Genomic DNA, 17399 nt, shown 5'->3' on the forward strand with positions numbered 1-17399 from the left:
TTTCATACTAGACAATTCACTTTGTAAAACACAATTTTGAAAATAAGTTGGTATCGTTTCTTTTGGACACTAGTTTACATTTACTTCAAGATTATTACAAAGTTCATATGTATATGTAACAGAAAATGTTATAATGATGACAAAATTTAAAAAAAAAATTATGTCGTAACTGCTTTCGGGCGTCAAGTACGACCCTACTACAGTTACTGAAAGTATTGTCATCATGGTCAGTTAAGCCATGACTTTGCAACTCTCGTTGTCAGCATCAGCTCAGCTACGTCAATGAGTGATTGGTCTAAAGACGCTTACTCCAAATTGTCTCAATCAGCGTTCATATTCGCATAATAAAGAAACGCAACACCAGCCTTAAACTCCCATAGTTTTACTTACTCTCAGCTCATCTATCAATACAGGACAGGATCAGACTGGCCTGATTCGTCATTTAATGGGGAAAACTTAGAACAATCGGTATTCGACTCGAGCAGTGCTCGACTCTCCGCCTTATAGAAAGGGCTACGGCCATCATCTACAACACTTAAAAATACTGGTAATTCACGATCAACAAGTGAATAGTGCCATACCAACTACAGAAATATTAATACATATGAAAATGAGACATCTGCAGCTCAGATTTCTGCCTGTAAAAATAACACCATATAAACAATAATAGTTATCTGGCATATGCATATCTGCATATAAGGATCATAACGGCAGGAATCGAATTTCTGGACTACTCATTACAGGTTCACCTGCGTAGACCCAATATAATAATAAAAGTACATTAATAAGCACGAACAAATCGCAAAAACCTTCAGAAGTTAAGTCAGATAAACTATTATAAAATTCTAACTAACAACATTCAGCTAATGCTTTGTAATTAATAACACCAAAAGGAACACATATACTCACTCGCAAAAGAAACGCAAGTCGAGTTGTAGGGACTGGGAGCACATTGTGCAGACGCCTTTGAACATTATCCCACAAGTGTTCGATGGGGTTCAGATCAGGGCTGAGGGCTGGCCATGGTAGAACACGGATATTGTGTTGTTGCAGAAAGGCCATGGTAGCTCTGGCAAAATGGGGACAAGCGTTGTCCTGCTGGAAAATGTGTTGTTGATGTTGTGCAAAAAATGGAACAACATGGGGTCTGATCACTTGGTCGATATATTGCTAACGATCATCTCAACACCGCCAAATTCTGACTCACTTTCATCAGAGAAGATGACACGCCCCCACTCAGTATGACGCCAATTGTGATGACCCTATGCCCACTGAAGTCGTGCATGTCGATGGACTTAAAGGCAACAATAAGAAGCAGTAGAACAATGAATGAGTTTATTGACCACAGAACATGTAACTGCCAGTGTCGATTAAGTTTTATCAGTATTTTCAGAAGTGACGTTTCTTTTGCCTTTCAGTGTATTAAGTAATTATAACATAACCATGAAAAACTGACGCGTGTAAATATATGGAGTCAAATTAAAAACTTCCCATTTTTAAAAGTAATCCCATATATGATATACAACGGACAAATATATCGGAGAAGGTAATTTTTAATCATTAATGTCCTAAGAAGGATTTTAATCAACGGTAGTAACAATAATTTGTTCCAAGCACCTACGGTATTCGATAATAACATCAACAGTTTAAATCAGATGTCACCCAAGTTCAGTAGCGTGTATGGCCACAATGTGCGTTGACAACTGCCACACAACGCCTCCGCATGGACCTTGTGATGCTTGTGAACACATGATAGGGAAGACGACGCCGTTGTTGCTGCAAAATGGTGCAAAGATCTTGCAAATTCTGTGGTTTGTTCTAGAGATTGCGCCAACTTCTGACAAGAGCATCCCAGACGTGTTCGATGGGATGGAGGTCGGGAGACCTTGACGGCCAGTCAATGACGTTGACTTCCGCATTCTGAAGGAAATTCCTTGTCGAAATTGCTGTGTGGGGTCTGGCATTGTCGTTTTGGAAAATCAAACCAGGTCCATGTGCTGCCTTAAAAGGCAGAAGTTCTGGTGCCAGTACTTGGTCGCGGTATTTAGCAGCGTTGAGGTTGCCACGGATGACAAGAAGCCTGGAACGTGCATTGCCACTGAAAGCACCCCACACCATGACACTTCCGCCATGAAATCTGTCAACTTCCTGTACACAATACTGAGCGTAACGTTCATGACGGCGCCTCCACACCCTCGCCCTACCATCAGCAAATCGAAGATTAAATCGGTATTCATCACTGAACACGACTTGATTCCAATTCCTAGGAGTCCATCATAAGTCTCACTGTGCCCACAATTGATGTTGACGTCTGTGTAATTGAGTCAGAATCGGCCCCGCAGTATAGCCGTCTTGCTTGAAGGTGAGCAGTTCTCAGACGGTTTCGAACACTTGTTATAGGCATAAAAGTGTAATATACACAACTGACCTTAAGAGCGGCGGGAATATCCATACCTCAGAATCCCTTGGTATGGACGCGCCCTACCACCACAGCAATGACAACCGTTACACCCGGACTGTCAGTGGCGGCCATATTCAAACCACTATGGAATCTAGAAATGCTGATACTACTATTCGTAATAATACTGCTTATCTCCCTCGCAATCTATTTCTACCGGGTACAAACCAATCCCACCTCCACACTCTGCCTGAGTTTCTCAGCGCCACATGATAACATTAGGATCAATCTTTTAAAGGTAGATGCCCCACCTATGGTCCTGGCCCTTTCCCAACCACACTATATACCAGAAAATATCCAGATCAAACATCACCGTCTCACTTCAGAGATCCGCATCAAATGGCCCATGAGCAATGTGTCCCGGAGTAACACACTCACGGATACCTAAATTCCTCTTCCAGTAGTAGTGACGGTTCCCCGCCACGTGGCTGCACGGCTATATTACGTCCTCCAGGGTAGATACTTACTGTTTATGTACTTGGTGCAATTTAGAACGACTTATCCCTTACTATCGGACCCTCAAACTCCTCTGACAGCCACCAGCCAACATCCAACCCCTATAAAAACAGATCGGGGGGAGGACTATATCCAGCGTTAAACGTTTAACCTTATTGACTTCTAAGGCCTTATATACTGTAAGTCCCCATGGTCCCCAGTATGGTGATCTCCCTTCTGTTGCTGACGATTTCTAGCCCATTTTTATATTGTGATGTTCATTAATGCTTACTGTTTTTATTATTCACAACTAGTTTTAAATCAAGTCTGTGATATTCTAGTTATTCTACTGTCCTTCGTCGACAGGTTTTTATTTCGTATAATTATGTGTATTATTAATGTACTTCTCGTCACGATATGGCTGAAATACTGCCGATGTGACGCTAAATCTTAACTCACTCACTCACTCTAAGGCCTTATACGATAGGAATTGCCATACACCAAAATACTGTTCTCTCACAAGCCGGGAGGTTCTGTTCAAACACATAAACACACTTTCATATGGACACATTATAACGCATACCATGGAGGGATCGTTCCATTCTGGACGCGAGTGAGTCTCGGATAACCAGTATTCATGGCGCCGGGTCGGTGTTCCTTACAGTACAATTAGGTATGACATTATAATCACGGCTATACAGTAGTTCAACAGGAGTGTTACTCCCGAACTGCAATCCAGACGATCATATATATCAACATATAAGTCAGCAGCAATTATCCCAGAAAAAAAATATTAAGTTCGACAGGGGTGTTACCCCTGGGACTGGTCAAACAAACGCCATTACAAATACAAACCTTCGGGTTGGAGTACATCCGCAGAGTGTGATAAATATATCTGCGTTTTCATTACTGTTATTCCCTTATATATATATCTATTTATATCTATCTATACTTATTCATTTTTATAATGTGATGGAGGACCACCTGGTTGAACACGTTGTGACTCCCTATGACGAGGAATTTGGAAAAATCACCTCCCCTGTTCTCATCCCAGGGAAAATATGGAGAAAACTATGCCATCTCTCCCTCGTGTTCAAATGCCTAGCGGGGTACGTTTTCAGTTTGGGTGAACGATGGGGCACCACCCATCTCGCTAATGGGAAGTTTAAAACATATAAACGCCTGCGCTTCACGTTAAGTCCCCGGATACTGTTTTTACCCAGCCCCCTGATTTGGCCGAACGCATAGGACGGGCCCTTACCCTAGCGGCATCCCAGATTCCCCCGACTGACATATCGTCCACGACGGATATAGGGGCGGCCGTACTTTTAATGTACGGCTTATATTACGATCTACCAGTCCTGGTAGACCTAGGGGTCAAGACAGCAATCCGCACGTTAGACTTGGCAATCCTTTTCCATCTGACGCAGCTTCAGACGGACATGGGGGCCGACTTGCAAGCTTATGCGGAATTGTTCTGGCAGCTGCTGGACATTCTCAGATCCGTAATTGGGTATACACTGTCCAGACCGATTACACCAGATATGATGGGGAGTTAAAGATTCGCAAGGGCCAGGTTTCCATGCAGGGGAACAAAATTCGTATTGCCGCTCGTGTTCCGAAATTGTGCCCTGTGTATGGATGAAACATTCCCATTGACGGATGAGGGGACCAACTTCCCACCAATAACATTTTGTAAATGGTGTCGTCGGGTGCAGCATGCCGAATGTGCTGTCGCGCTCTTGAAACTGTCCGGTATATTCTACCGGACAGTAACACCTGACAAGGGGGCGCCAGATCCTCGACGATTTATAGATTTATACCTTCCCCCTCCGGTTCACTTGACCGCAGCGTTGACGCACAGAGGGATGTGGGAGAATTGTTATCCCCCGGAGTTAAACCTAAATTTTAATTTCGACCAGTGCTCGGTCTGTCGGGTACCATTCGGACTAAATTGCGGAGAGGTGTCGGACGCAATTCCCCCTATCCTAACGCACAATCCAGCCATCAATCCACCTCAGCACCCACTGAATAGATTTGATGTTTTAGGCCAGCGTCAGTGCAAGTACGACCACGACAACCGGTCCGGTTGTATTTGGGCGGGGCCTCCCCCCCCCAATGGAACTCTCGAGGGAGGTAACAGACGTGACAAGGCGTATCGTATTCCCTCTACGAATGAGCTTTGCGGCAACAAGGGAGGCACAAATACGCCTGTTTTACCCTCCCCAAAGCTCGACCTTTTGGGATGAGTTCCAGTGGAATGGCGGGGACGGTGAACCTGTCACCAGACACACGTACAACAGGGACCGGGACGCGGAATAATAAAAACAACCAAAAACCTACTAAGTACCAGTTCGGTCGAATCAGGGAACCAAATATTAATAATAAGTAGAATAAGTCTAAATTGGGACTAAAAGTACTCGTTCAGGGGAGTCCCACGTATCTACAGGGTGGCCATCAAGACTGTTAAGCCAATATATATACGGCAATGTATTTACATTACGAATGTTATAGTAAAAATATTGTTAGTACATTTGAAGATATATTTGTATTAGAATTGGTTATAGGCGACCTAGTATTAGCATGAATGATGTGAAAAAAAAATTGTTATTAGACATTGAACTTGTTATTGTAAAATAATGTTGCACACTGAATGTAGTTTTTGTTGTTGTGAAAATGTACACGGGTATTGTTGAAAAACTGTATAAGGTCAACCAAATTATGGTCACGATGGTATCCCCAACGTATTCCAAATTCAAAAAGGGAGCCAACCTGGATCTCCACGTCTTGAGAGTGTGAGGACACACTCTTCGCCAAAACGGGGGTCGTATTATAGGCATAAAAGTGTAATATATATTTACATGATTAACAAGTAATTAAAGTAATTGATAAGCATTAAGATACATTCTGATTCTATAAAAGATCAAGATCAAGAGGGAGAGTAAGTCGGGAATATGTATATGTATAATACCGGCAGCTCTGGTTAGTTGAAGACTACGGGAGCATACCTGGCCACGAGCATCAAGGGATGAGGGCAGTAGGTCGAGGGCTACAGCATCCAGGGATGAGGGCAGTAGGTCGAGGGATATACATTAACGAAAAATGATTAACAGATGAGAAAATAGATAGAGGGGTAAAATAGAGTTGGGAGGTATGGGAACGTCAGGGACTTTGGACATATATGGTCTGAGGGGGGGAAATAGTCCGAATTCCAAAGGGTGAGGAGTTACATGATAGCAAGTCCGAATAAGGTTCTGGTTATTAGAGAAGAGTGGGGAAGAACGACCTAAGGTAAGGGGGGAAAGGTGTTTGACCAATGAAATAGGAAAAAATGGGTAAAACCTTGAGGTAGGCTGGGGGGTAAAATGACGGGGAGACCCAAGGTTCGGGGAGACTGGAGGATCCCAATTGAGCATCACGATCTCGACCTTACTCTGAAAAACACCAGTTTATACCTCCAGTATTTCGGCCAGGGCTGAAGCTTCGCGGCTAAAGTCCATAAACCATCGTGACAAGAAGTTGGTGATCAATCTTATAGAATTGAATAAACAGTCATCAACGAAAGAAAAATCTTTGTGCTCATTGGGAGAACTACGGTAATTTATCCAAGGCCCTCGGATACTGACTTTATACCTCTCGCAACATCCCAGTCTGTCAGCACCAAGAAAGAGGGGATTACCGTGGTTCAGGTGAGGAGGTAACGACTTTTACTCTCGGGCTAATTAACACCTATAATTTAAGGTGCTAATTGTACCTTGGATACACTTTGCGCACTCAGTCTAGCCCAAAACACTTCATTTCTGGTTGATGTAGCCGTCAAAAATCAGTTATGGAGGTGATGTAAGACAATCTGACGATCCTCTGCATGTCACACTTGGTTCACCTGGGTGCGGCGTTAACCAACAACAAACAACCTGGCCGAGGGCAATCAGCGGTGGTACCCGTTTGGTGTAGATGCGTCTGTAAATCATAAACTGTCCGTCAACTACAACCCATCGTCCTTGCGACTTCAGCTAAGGCGTTCCATTGCACGCGAAAAAGCACTTTTGCCACTATGGTTCGCTAACCGGAATTTAGAAGGTAGGTGAGCTTTGATGTCATTCAGTAGAGCCAGTAACCGACTTGGCGTTATGGTGCTTTGTGACAAGTGCCCCAAAGCCAACATATTAATTTGTAGTTGGAGGTGTTCCAAATAGGCCAAAAATGTTTGCACCATACTTCGAATATTTTCAATCGCCAATTCTATTTGTAAATAGGTCCTCGTGGCCCATTCTAACCTAGCTATTTGATTGCTCAATGTCCCTGAGACATTAGCGATCTCCTGTTTGATTACAAATAGATCATTAACGACTTCATTAATGGCGTTGCGATTCTCTGAGACTTGCAACCTTGTTGTATTAAGGATGGAGAGCCCTTCATGTATCACATGTGCCATTCCTGCCTGATTTTCAGCAAGCCTACGGACATTTGACTTAATAGTACTTAGGTCAGCCTCAGACACAGTGCCAAACACAAAACTCAAAGCACTTCCAACAAATGGCAATAGTGAACGCTTGGGCCTTGTACGTAACCTGCCATATTCGGAGAAGTTGTCTACTAGGTCATCCAAGGTTGCATTCAGCATGATGATTTCCTCATCTAACTTAGTATACATGCTTAAGATCCCTGTTGATTGATTGGAGTGGTAGCGTCTCAACAGCTGTCTAATCATCATTGCAACTTGGTTAATGTTATACCTACATTTCCCAATAAACTGATCATATGGCTTTAAGTCAATAAAAAATGTTACTAACCACTTTGACCTTGTTGTAGTTTTATCGTTTAATTTTTTAAATATAATGTTTTCATACATAATTGTACCCTGAGCTAACCCCAACAGGAAGAGTAAACCTAGAGGACTCATGTTTTCTCTGAAACATAAGAGAAGAATCATATACCTGATTCTAATGTCCAACCGTATCTACACAATCCTCTCCCAGTCTCCTAGTTTCGCTATCCGCAAATATTCGGCCTGTGCCGGTCGCAATGACATCTAGTCGACCCCGGGAAATATACTACAGTAATCCACACATTGCCTGGAGCAACTATTTCAGATTCTTACTCTTGTTGGAGCGTGAGTTTGCACCAGAGTCCGCACGAGAGTCCCTACTTCGGCTCAATTCAGTGGACTCTATCCACATATCCTCCTCGTCGCTATCCGCAATGGAGCCATGGAACTCTGTTTGCTTATCACGTTTTCCGTACTTTCCCGCTGACTCTGGGTCATTATCCTGACCCGTTTCAAAGTCACGGTTCCTGGCCCTTAGTCGTTTCTGCAACTCTGTCAGTGGTATATACTCTTTTTCTTCAGAGTCTGATCTTTCATGGCGGTATCGCCTTGTCATTCTAGATATGGGGTAAGTAGTATCTTCGGGTTCTGGAGCTTGACAAAGAGCATACATCTGTGGGTCAAACTTCGACGAGTCTAGCACATTGATCTCTAGACTGTTGTCATTCATGATATGCTCGCTCTCCTTATTGTTTGGTTGAGGTGTATTCCCATCAGATGAGACTCAGGATAGCAGATCCACACAGGTATTTTCTGTACCTGCAATGTACTGTACTTGACAGTTATATCCTGCTATTCCCAGGGCCCATAGGTGTACCTTTTTATTTTGCATTGGAGACCCCAACAGGTACTTAAATGGTTTGTGATCGGTTTTAATCACAAATTCCGCTTTATGCAAATAATGGTCTAGCTTCTGTTGGCCGAAGTGTATCGCATACACCTCCTTCTCTATCGTTGCCCAGCGTTTCTGGGTGTCACTCAGCTTGTGCGACAGAAAATGAATAGGCTTCCCAGTTCCGTCATCACTTACTTGGGCTAGACAAGCACCAATGCAGCTGTCACTTGCATCCGTATACAGGATGTAGGGTCTGTTTGGATCGGGATACGTCAGCAGCGGTATCACCGTAAGACTCTGTTTCAGGAACTCGAAAGCTCACTCACTCACTCTGTCCAGGAAAATCTGGCATATTTCTTTGTTAACCAAACGATAGGTTCGGCAATCTTTGAGAAATTGGGAATGAAACGACGATAATAATTGCACATACCAATGAAGCTTCTGACCTCTTTGACAGTTGTCGGGGCTCCCATTGACCGTATGGCTTCTACTTTCTGATCCTCAGGCGACGTTAAATTTTAACTCACTCACTTAATCCCATCTTGGTTGATCACGAATCCCAAGTAGTTTGTCTCTGATTGAGCAAAGCTGCACTTGGAGAGTTTGAGCTTGAGGGAATGCTTTCTTATGCGTTCTAAAACGGCTTGAATATGAGACATATGGTCATCTAGCGTTTTTGAGAAGATCAAGATATCATCTAGGTACGCTATAACAAATGCCTCTAGGTCTTGTAGAACCTCATCCATGAGTTCCATGAAGATTGATGGAGCATTACAGAGACCAAATGGCATGACCGAGAATTCAAACAGGCCTCGGTGGCATGCGAATGCTGTTTTCTCCTTATCCTTCTCGTCCATCAAAATCTGCCAATACCCCGACTTCAAATCCAGAGTGGTGAAGTATTTAGAATCCCCAAATTGTGTTAATTTGTCATCAATCAGTGGGAGAGGCGTGGAGATAGGCCTTGTGATTTTGTTGAGCGATCTGAAGTCTACACAGAAGCGTTTGCTTCCATCTTTCTTGTCAACTACAACAATAGGGAAACTCCCTGGGGACCTTGATCTATTAATGATCTTGGCATCAAGCATGTCATTGATTGCCTTATCTACCACCTTTCTCTTGTTGAGTGGCGTCCGATATGGCCTTAGCTTGATAGGTGGGTGGTCACCTGTAATAATCTTCATCTGGACCGTATTAGTATGGCCTAGGTCCAAGTCACTTATGTGACTTTGTGCTTATCTACTAAATCCTGTATCCTCCTTTTATGCTCCAGGGGAGTGCCAATATCCTGTGATATCTCATCAGGAGGTGATGTGGGCAAGTTTCCTAGCTGGTCGGCTGGCGTCACTAAGTTTGCCTCAGACACATTGTCTAGCTTCCCCACGACACGCCCCCTCCTTAGCCTAAACGTTTTGTTGGTTGTGTTTACTAGCATGATGGGTAGGTTCCCATTCTTGTTCATTTTTGCCAATGAATTAGTAACCATTAGTCCCGTTTCACTAGACAAATAGCCAGTATCTATTGCTGACACTTGGTAAAGGGCAGTGTCTGAAAAATATGGTCCTTGCTTAATTTTTGACTTGCACAGGCTCCTACTTTGGGGTTTCAATATGGTGTCCCCTGCCAGACGAACAATAGAGGCAATGTGCAGGTCTTCCTCTAACTGTACATAAGCTTTTCCTATCCTTAGGCTACCAAGGTCATAATATAGCCTGACACCATTTTATTTTAGCCAATCCCTGCCAATAATAATATTCCTATTCATGTTTTCTACCACATAGAATTGATGAGATAAGGTTACTCCTCTGATCTTAAATGTCAGGTTTACAAAACCATCTACTTCCAAATTGTTCCCATTTACAGATTGCAGCAAAACCTTCTTCTTACCTCATTCATGGACCCCTCTTAATTCCAGGAAAACCCTTCTTTGAATAATAGACACTTCTGCTCCTGAATCAATTAAGCACCTATACTGTTGTTTCCCTATCCTTAGTGTACACGAGCTCGGGCCTCCAGCTAAATTACACGTTACAGCTGTCGCTAGGTTAGGTTGATTTTCTCTCATGACTTTCATTTTTAAATAATCATGGGCCAACCAATCTATAAAGAATCCTACTAATTGGCGCTCTATTGCCGCACCATTACCTTCCCTACCCAACCCGGCATAGGCTTCTTTCGGCCAGGTTCAGCAGCCGTTCTGCACACAGCTGTACACTTTCATTATACTTTTGTTTTACGGCCCTCAACAACATGAATGCATGTCCGTTATCTCCGCGAACCTTTTAGTTAGTTCATGTTTTAACTCCTGCCATGTTGCCTGGTCATGATCCTGCAGGTACCTATGTATGAAATCGCTTACCGCCCCTGAACTTGACTGGTAGGCTACAAGCTTCACTCTTTCTCTATCCGCATTAATGAGTAGTGCATATTTTTCAATGCTCTTAATCCACTCTTTAAATTTTGTGGGCTCCCCCTCAAATGTTTTAATAACCTGCGCTATTCCCTGCGCAACTAGGGTAGTTGATAGATTGGTTAACTGTCCCCAAATCTGTCCCGCTATTCCTGTCAAGAATTCACCTAGTTCCTGGCTAGCCATTACGAGATTGATATAAGGAGAAGTCTGAGCTACTTACCGACAAGGATCTGGACGTAAGTCTCCACTCGCCTCAGGCTGTCCAATTTGAGAGGGATCCGGGTCACGGCACCAAAGAAGAACCCACGCCCGTGCTATATGTAGCACAATAGAATTGTCGTTCAGAGTTATAGCGGTCTCTTTAATAACAGTTAACAATACTTTGCAGTACAATACGTTTTTACCAGGGCGACACGTGGCAGAGACTTGTGAGAGGAGGCTTGGTGATTATTCAGGCACAACCAGATGCGACAAGAGCTTGTCCTAGAATGTTGTTCTGCTGGGAGCTAGCTTGACTGGTTGTTGTTAGTCGTGGTGGCTGTAAGGGACCTTGGGCTGGTCTCCAGGACTGCTCTGTCGATCTGGTCTTGGTTGGTGTTGCTGGTTCTGTGCCTTCCTGCCTCTCTCTGCATCTGTCTCTACTTTATTGACGGACCGGCTTATATGTGGATAGCCCGGCTGGCTGAACGTGACCCAACACGTGCTTGCACCACGATTTGTTGTTGGTCAGTACCTGACAGTTCGTGACCATTAGACCAGAACAGGACACTCCTTGATATATCCCCTGATGTGGGGAGGGTGTCCCTCCCAATTAACACAGTTCCTGACCACTAGGTCACTGGAGAATCAAAGCACAACCTTGTCTAACATGGTCGTCAATCAGCCGGCGGCAGTCAGTAACTGTCCCATCGTGACCATTAGGTCACCTGGACAGGAAACTCTCCAGTATAGCCGGTGGCAACTGCCCGTCAGTAACTGTCCAAACCCTGACCTGTGGAGGGTGTTTCCTCCTCCACTGACACGGTTCACTGGCTATCTCTTCTGTTTGCCGATCACCACGAGTCCACCTGCCTATACAGCCTCTGGCCACACTGAATAGTGTTACATTCGCCCTTTCCATATGAAGACATTTTCCACGTAAAATTTCTTACAACAATCATGTAACACATTAGTACCATCTGTATATGTACAATTCAACAGCAACCGTTGTCCATTACCTTTACAAGAAATTAATACGCATATATAAAATGTAATCACAAAAATACTAAAACATCTTGGCACACCCAGATCCTGGGTGCAAGAACAGTGTTTAGTGTTGTGCATTGACTGCAATCACCTCTGTTTCCAAACGATACTCTGCCACCATATTATTGATGCCATTTGGTTTCATGCTTATGCCATTCATTATTAGCGGTACCGGCAAATTATGAGCCTGGTAAATTCCGAATTGACCATTAACATCCAAAAGCGGAATGGATGTGATTACTAATATCTTATCATCGAACAGTACGGTGGTACACAGCAAGGTCTTATAGAAACCCCATAAATTTCCTACTGGATCGTTCGGTAACCGGAATTTAGAAGGTAGGTAAGCTTTGATGTCATTTTGAGTCCACCTGCCCATACAGCCTCTGGCCACACTGAATAGTGTTACATAACCCATCTATAAAACATCCTACCAATTGGCACTGTATTGCCGCACCATTTCCATCCCTACCTAAACCAGCATCGGCTTTTAATTTAGTTAAAAATGTAAGTATTAAAAATGTCACATTTTTCATTTCGATATGGCTGAAATATTGCCGATGTGACGTAAAGCATTAACTCACTCACTCATTCTTTGGCCAGGTTCACTTTCACCGTACTTTTGCTTAACCGCCCTCAACAACATAATGCATGTTGGTGGTCCGTAATCTCTGCGAACATTTGGGCGAGTTCGTGTTTTAATTCATACCACGTTGCCTGGTCATGATCTTGCAGATACCTGTGTATGAAGTCACTTACCGCCCCTGAACTCTCGAGTGGTAGGCTACCAGCTTTACTCTTTCCCTATCTGCATTTATGAGTAGTGCATACTTTTCAATGCTTTTGATCCTCCCTATAAATTGTGTAGGTTCCCCCTCAAATGGTTTGATTACCTGCGTTATTCCGTAGTCGACAAGTTGGTTCATTGCCCATATTTTTGCCCCGCTATTCCTGACAGAAATTCACTAAATTCCTGGCTAGCCATTTCGAGGTTTGAATAAGGAGAAATCTAGCTACTTACCCACAAAGATCTAGACGTCAGTCTCCACTCGTCTCCTATTTGATACACAATTAAATAAGCACACAATACGTTTCTTACACTCCCCAGCCATTAGCCCAGCTCTTAACAGTTATAGCACTTTATGTTGTTAGCTCCTGCTGCCGGTTTAGTGCCGCCACTCATACACCTAGGTGCTGCGTGCCCGGTTTCCCCTGTATGACTCGGGGCAGCGCCAGATCCAGTGTCCCATAGGGTTTCCGCACTTGTTTTCGCAGCTGGCAATGGTGCACACAGTATAATGGTGGCCGTCAGATTGGCAGCGGCGACATTGGAAGGTGGTGAAAGGCATGGCTACATGGCTAAGTCAGCAAGTTGATCCAAAGTATCAGGCATGTGTAGCAAGACTGTCTGCAAATATAACAGTCAACTATCGGCTACCTGGTGCAACCTGAGACCCCACTTGCTCAATATGATGATCCTTATTCAAACCTCCCAACATACATAATAGGACATGACGAGGTCGTTTTACAACTATGAATAATAGATGCATCCGCTCCCAAATCAATTAATTTTTTATATAAATTCACATGGTAATTCCGATGGTAAAAAAACAAAACAAAACAACCCAATCAAACAAACTGGATTCATATTGCTCATGTCATGCATCAATATGCAATCTCTCATTCTAGTTTTGAAAGTGTACAAAAATGATAATCGCAGATTATTTCGTAAAAACGGGTCGTTAAAAATTTGAAAGTTAAGAGTAATATTTTAGTTTAGTTTAAAACTCATTTAAGGTTGAATGAGTTTTTGAGTGACTGTTTTTATGACGATCCTTACAATGGTGAAAGTATGGAAATTGGAGAAGATTTCATCATTTACTTCCATTGACATGAATTTAAGATATCAATTTGTAACAATGATGGACGACGGATTAACTTAGATACCATGGAAATCGCCGAACTCTTTTGGAATTTTATCAGGGATAATTTTATCAGCGGTAAGAAAAACACATTTCTGTATATATTTCTGAGATAAGGTGAAAGGTTTCATTATTAAAAATATTCAACATCCCTATGATGGTTTGTAACATTGATGATCATGTGTTGTTTCAGGTGATCACCGGCGAGCGTTTATGTAGAGTATTATCCTTTGAGTAAGTTGCATAATAAATATGGTAACAGTAGATAGAAAGTAATACCTTCCGGACAAAAGCATTCCTGTGGAGCGTGGAGTTACCAACAAAAACATTCCTGTGGAGCGTGGAGTTACCAACAAAAACATTCCTGTGGAGCATAGATACAACAAAAGCATTCCTGTGGATCATGGAATTTCCAACAAAAGCATTCCTGTGAAGCATGGAATTTCCCAAAAAAGCATTCCTTTGGAGCGTGGAATTTCCAACAAAAGCATACCTGTGGAGCGTAGAGTAAAGAAACAAACAAAAGCATTCCTATGGAGCAAACAACAAAAACATTCTTGTGGAGCAAACCACAGAGGCCAGTCAATACCTTTCACACAATAGAAGTAAACAATACAATAGAACAATAGCATACCAGGGGGCGGAGTAAGGAGTAAAGAGGAGTACGGAGTTATAATACAAATTTTGCTAAAGGAGACTAGCAGTAAGGCTGGCTCTGTATATATTCGCTTTGTTCAAACACGTAACTATGTCACCGCACATTAGTATCAATACACTAGCGGTAGCTCTCTGTCATCCACTTTATACATGCAAGTGTGAATCTATTCGTGTGTGGGTTTTAGCCGCTGAACCTGTTAACCCTTTCACCAATGTCAATTTGTCTATAAACACTTTTTACTGTACACGAAAACAGTTCACTAAGTGAATCGTTGGTGCGTAAAACACATAACAGAGTCCTATTGAATTTTCTCACAACCACTTTTTGGTTCTTTGTTTTATCCTCAAGTTTCACTTGTACGAGTGTCGTAATATCCTCGAGTTTTACTGTACACGAAAAGAGTTCACTAAGTGAATCGTTGGTGCGTAAAACACATAACAGAGTCCTATTGAATTTTCTCACATCCAGTTTTTGGTTCTTTGTTTTATCCTCAACTTTTACTTGTACGAGTTTCATAATATCTTCGAGTTTTACTGTACATGAAAACAGTTCACAAAGCGAATCGTTGGCTCGTAAATCACACTTCAGGGTCCTATTGAATTTTCTCACATCCATTTTTTTGTTCTTTGTTTTATCCTCAACTTTTACTTGTACGAGTTTCATAATATCTTCGAGTTTTACTGTACATGAAAACAGTTCACAAAGCGAATCGTTGGTGCGCCAAATTTACACTTCAGGGTCCTATTGAATTTTCTCACATCCACTTTTTTGTGCATTGTTTATCCTCAAGTTTTACTTGTACGAGTTTCGTAATATCCTCGAGTTTTACTGTACACGAAAACAGTTAACTAAGTGAATCGTTGGTGCGTAAAACAGATAACAGAGTCCTATTGAATTTTCTCACAACCGTTTTTTTCCTCTTTGTTTTTGAATAACATTTATATTTTCTGCAGTAGTGTAACACAACACAAGAAGGCAGTTTGAGGATTACCAAGTCTGCCGGTATTTGGAAGTCGCCCGGTATATAAAGTAATGATGGAATGTGAAGAATTTTGTTTTGCACAGGTACTAAAATTTGGTTTGGTCAACTGTAGATTAAATTGACCATCAAGTGGTGTCCATGACGAGGCACTTAAAATTGTTCCCCTTAAGGTGACATGAAACCACCACTCACTGGTCCACTTGATATGTACTTGACATATCCACGGGGCCTCCACAGGGTCAGTTGCATTTGGCAAACAATGATAGTGTTACATCTAGGTATGTTTTCTTCTTGCCACCCTTCTCGTCTTATTCCGAAGTTTTTCTTTTCTTTTATAATAATCAACAATTAACGCCTGAACTTCCAAACAACGAATTTGTTTTTCCACTAAAAGCACTGGTCGATTGTTTGGTTCAGCGGTTTCACTTTGTATTCCAAGTGACCTTAAAAAATTCCCTTAGACATCATTTTGAAAAAGTCTAATTTCTGTTTTTCGAAGTACCGCTGCTGTACTAAAATGTATATCTTAACTATAAATCCACCCAAGTTTGTGTTTTTTTCTTTTATAACGACTACGCTTTATACTTCACTATCATACTTTTTTGTCCTGTGTGGGTAAAGTAAATTTTATTCATTTTCATGCTATATGCCTGAAATATTGCCGATGTGACTTTAAATCTTAACTCACTCACTCATTTAAATCTTAACTCACTCACTCATGCTGCAAACATATGTTTCAACACGTGTGGGAAAAGCAAATAACATTCACTTTCAAGTTGTATTTATTATTCTATACAATCAGTAGACCAGAGTCCATTCTTTATCTGTTACTATTTACTAACGGCGACGGTAGGCTGCTATTATATACTGAGAGGCACAAATAAGGCATACTCAAATTTAAGTGTCAATATTTTTTTACTGAAATGAAATATACAATTGACAATCAATACAAATGACTAACTAAAGATTACACTGATGAATTTCATGAACAGTTACTGTGTGACAAAGAATTAATGTCTATGAAAATTACGTCAAAGGCGAGTGGTGTCAATAACGAGTGTGTCCTCCTTGTGCAACAATGCACGCTTGAAGCCGGCGAGGCATTGAGAGAGACAGTCGACGAATTGCAGCCTGAGGAATACGTCTCCAATGATGCAGAAGAATTTGAGTCAGTTGTGGAACCGTCTGTTGAGGATTTTGTTGACGTCGGACACGGCGGCCAAGTTCATCCCACAAATGTTCTGTAGGGTTCAAGCCGGCGAGGCATTGAGAGACACAGTCGACGAATTGCAGCCTGAGGAATACATCTCCAATGATGCAGAAGAACTTGAGTCAGTTGTGGAACCGTCTGTTGAGGATTTTGTTGACGTCGGACACGACGGCCAAGTTCATCCCACAAATGTTCTGTAGGGTTCAAATCTGGGGTCTTTGAAGGCCAGTCCAACACATTAACGTTGTTCTGTTGCATGAAGGCATTTGTTATCCTGGCAGTGTGAGGCCTTGCATTGTCATGTTGAAAGACATGGCGACGTAAACCACGTTGAGTCAGTAATGGCAGCAAAACAGGCTGTAGAACGTTATCGATGTAACGTCTGGCATTAAGGTTTCCCTGAATAGCAACAA

The 17399-nt window shown here is 42.3% G+C and overlaps 1 pseudogene; it reads left to right on the forward strand.

Annotated features, from left to right (window-relative positions):
- The first annotated feature begins 2441 nt into the window (after positions 1-2441).
- LOC139460462 (uncharacterized) lies at positions 2442-5778 on the forward strand (annotated as a pseudogene).
- The last annotated feature ends 11621 nt before the right edge of the window (positions 5779-17399 follow it).

Source organism: Haliotis cracherodii, unplaced genomic scaffold, assembly GCF_022045235.1.
Source record: "Haliotis cracherodii isolate W230 unplaced genomic scaffold, xgHalCrac1.p SCAF_14, whole genome shotgun sequence".
Taxonomy (NCBI): Eukaryota; Metazoa; Mollusca; class Gastropoda; order Lepetellida; family Haliotidae; genus Haliotis; species Haliotis cracherodii.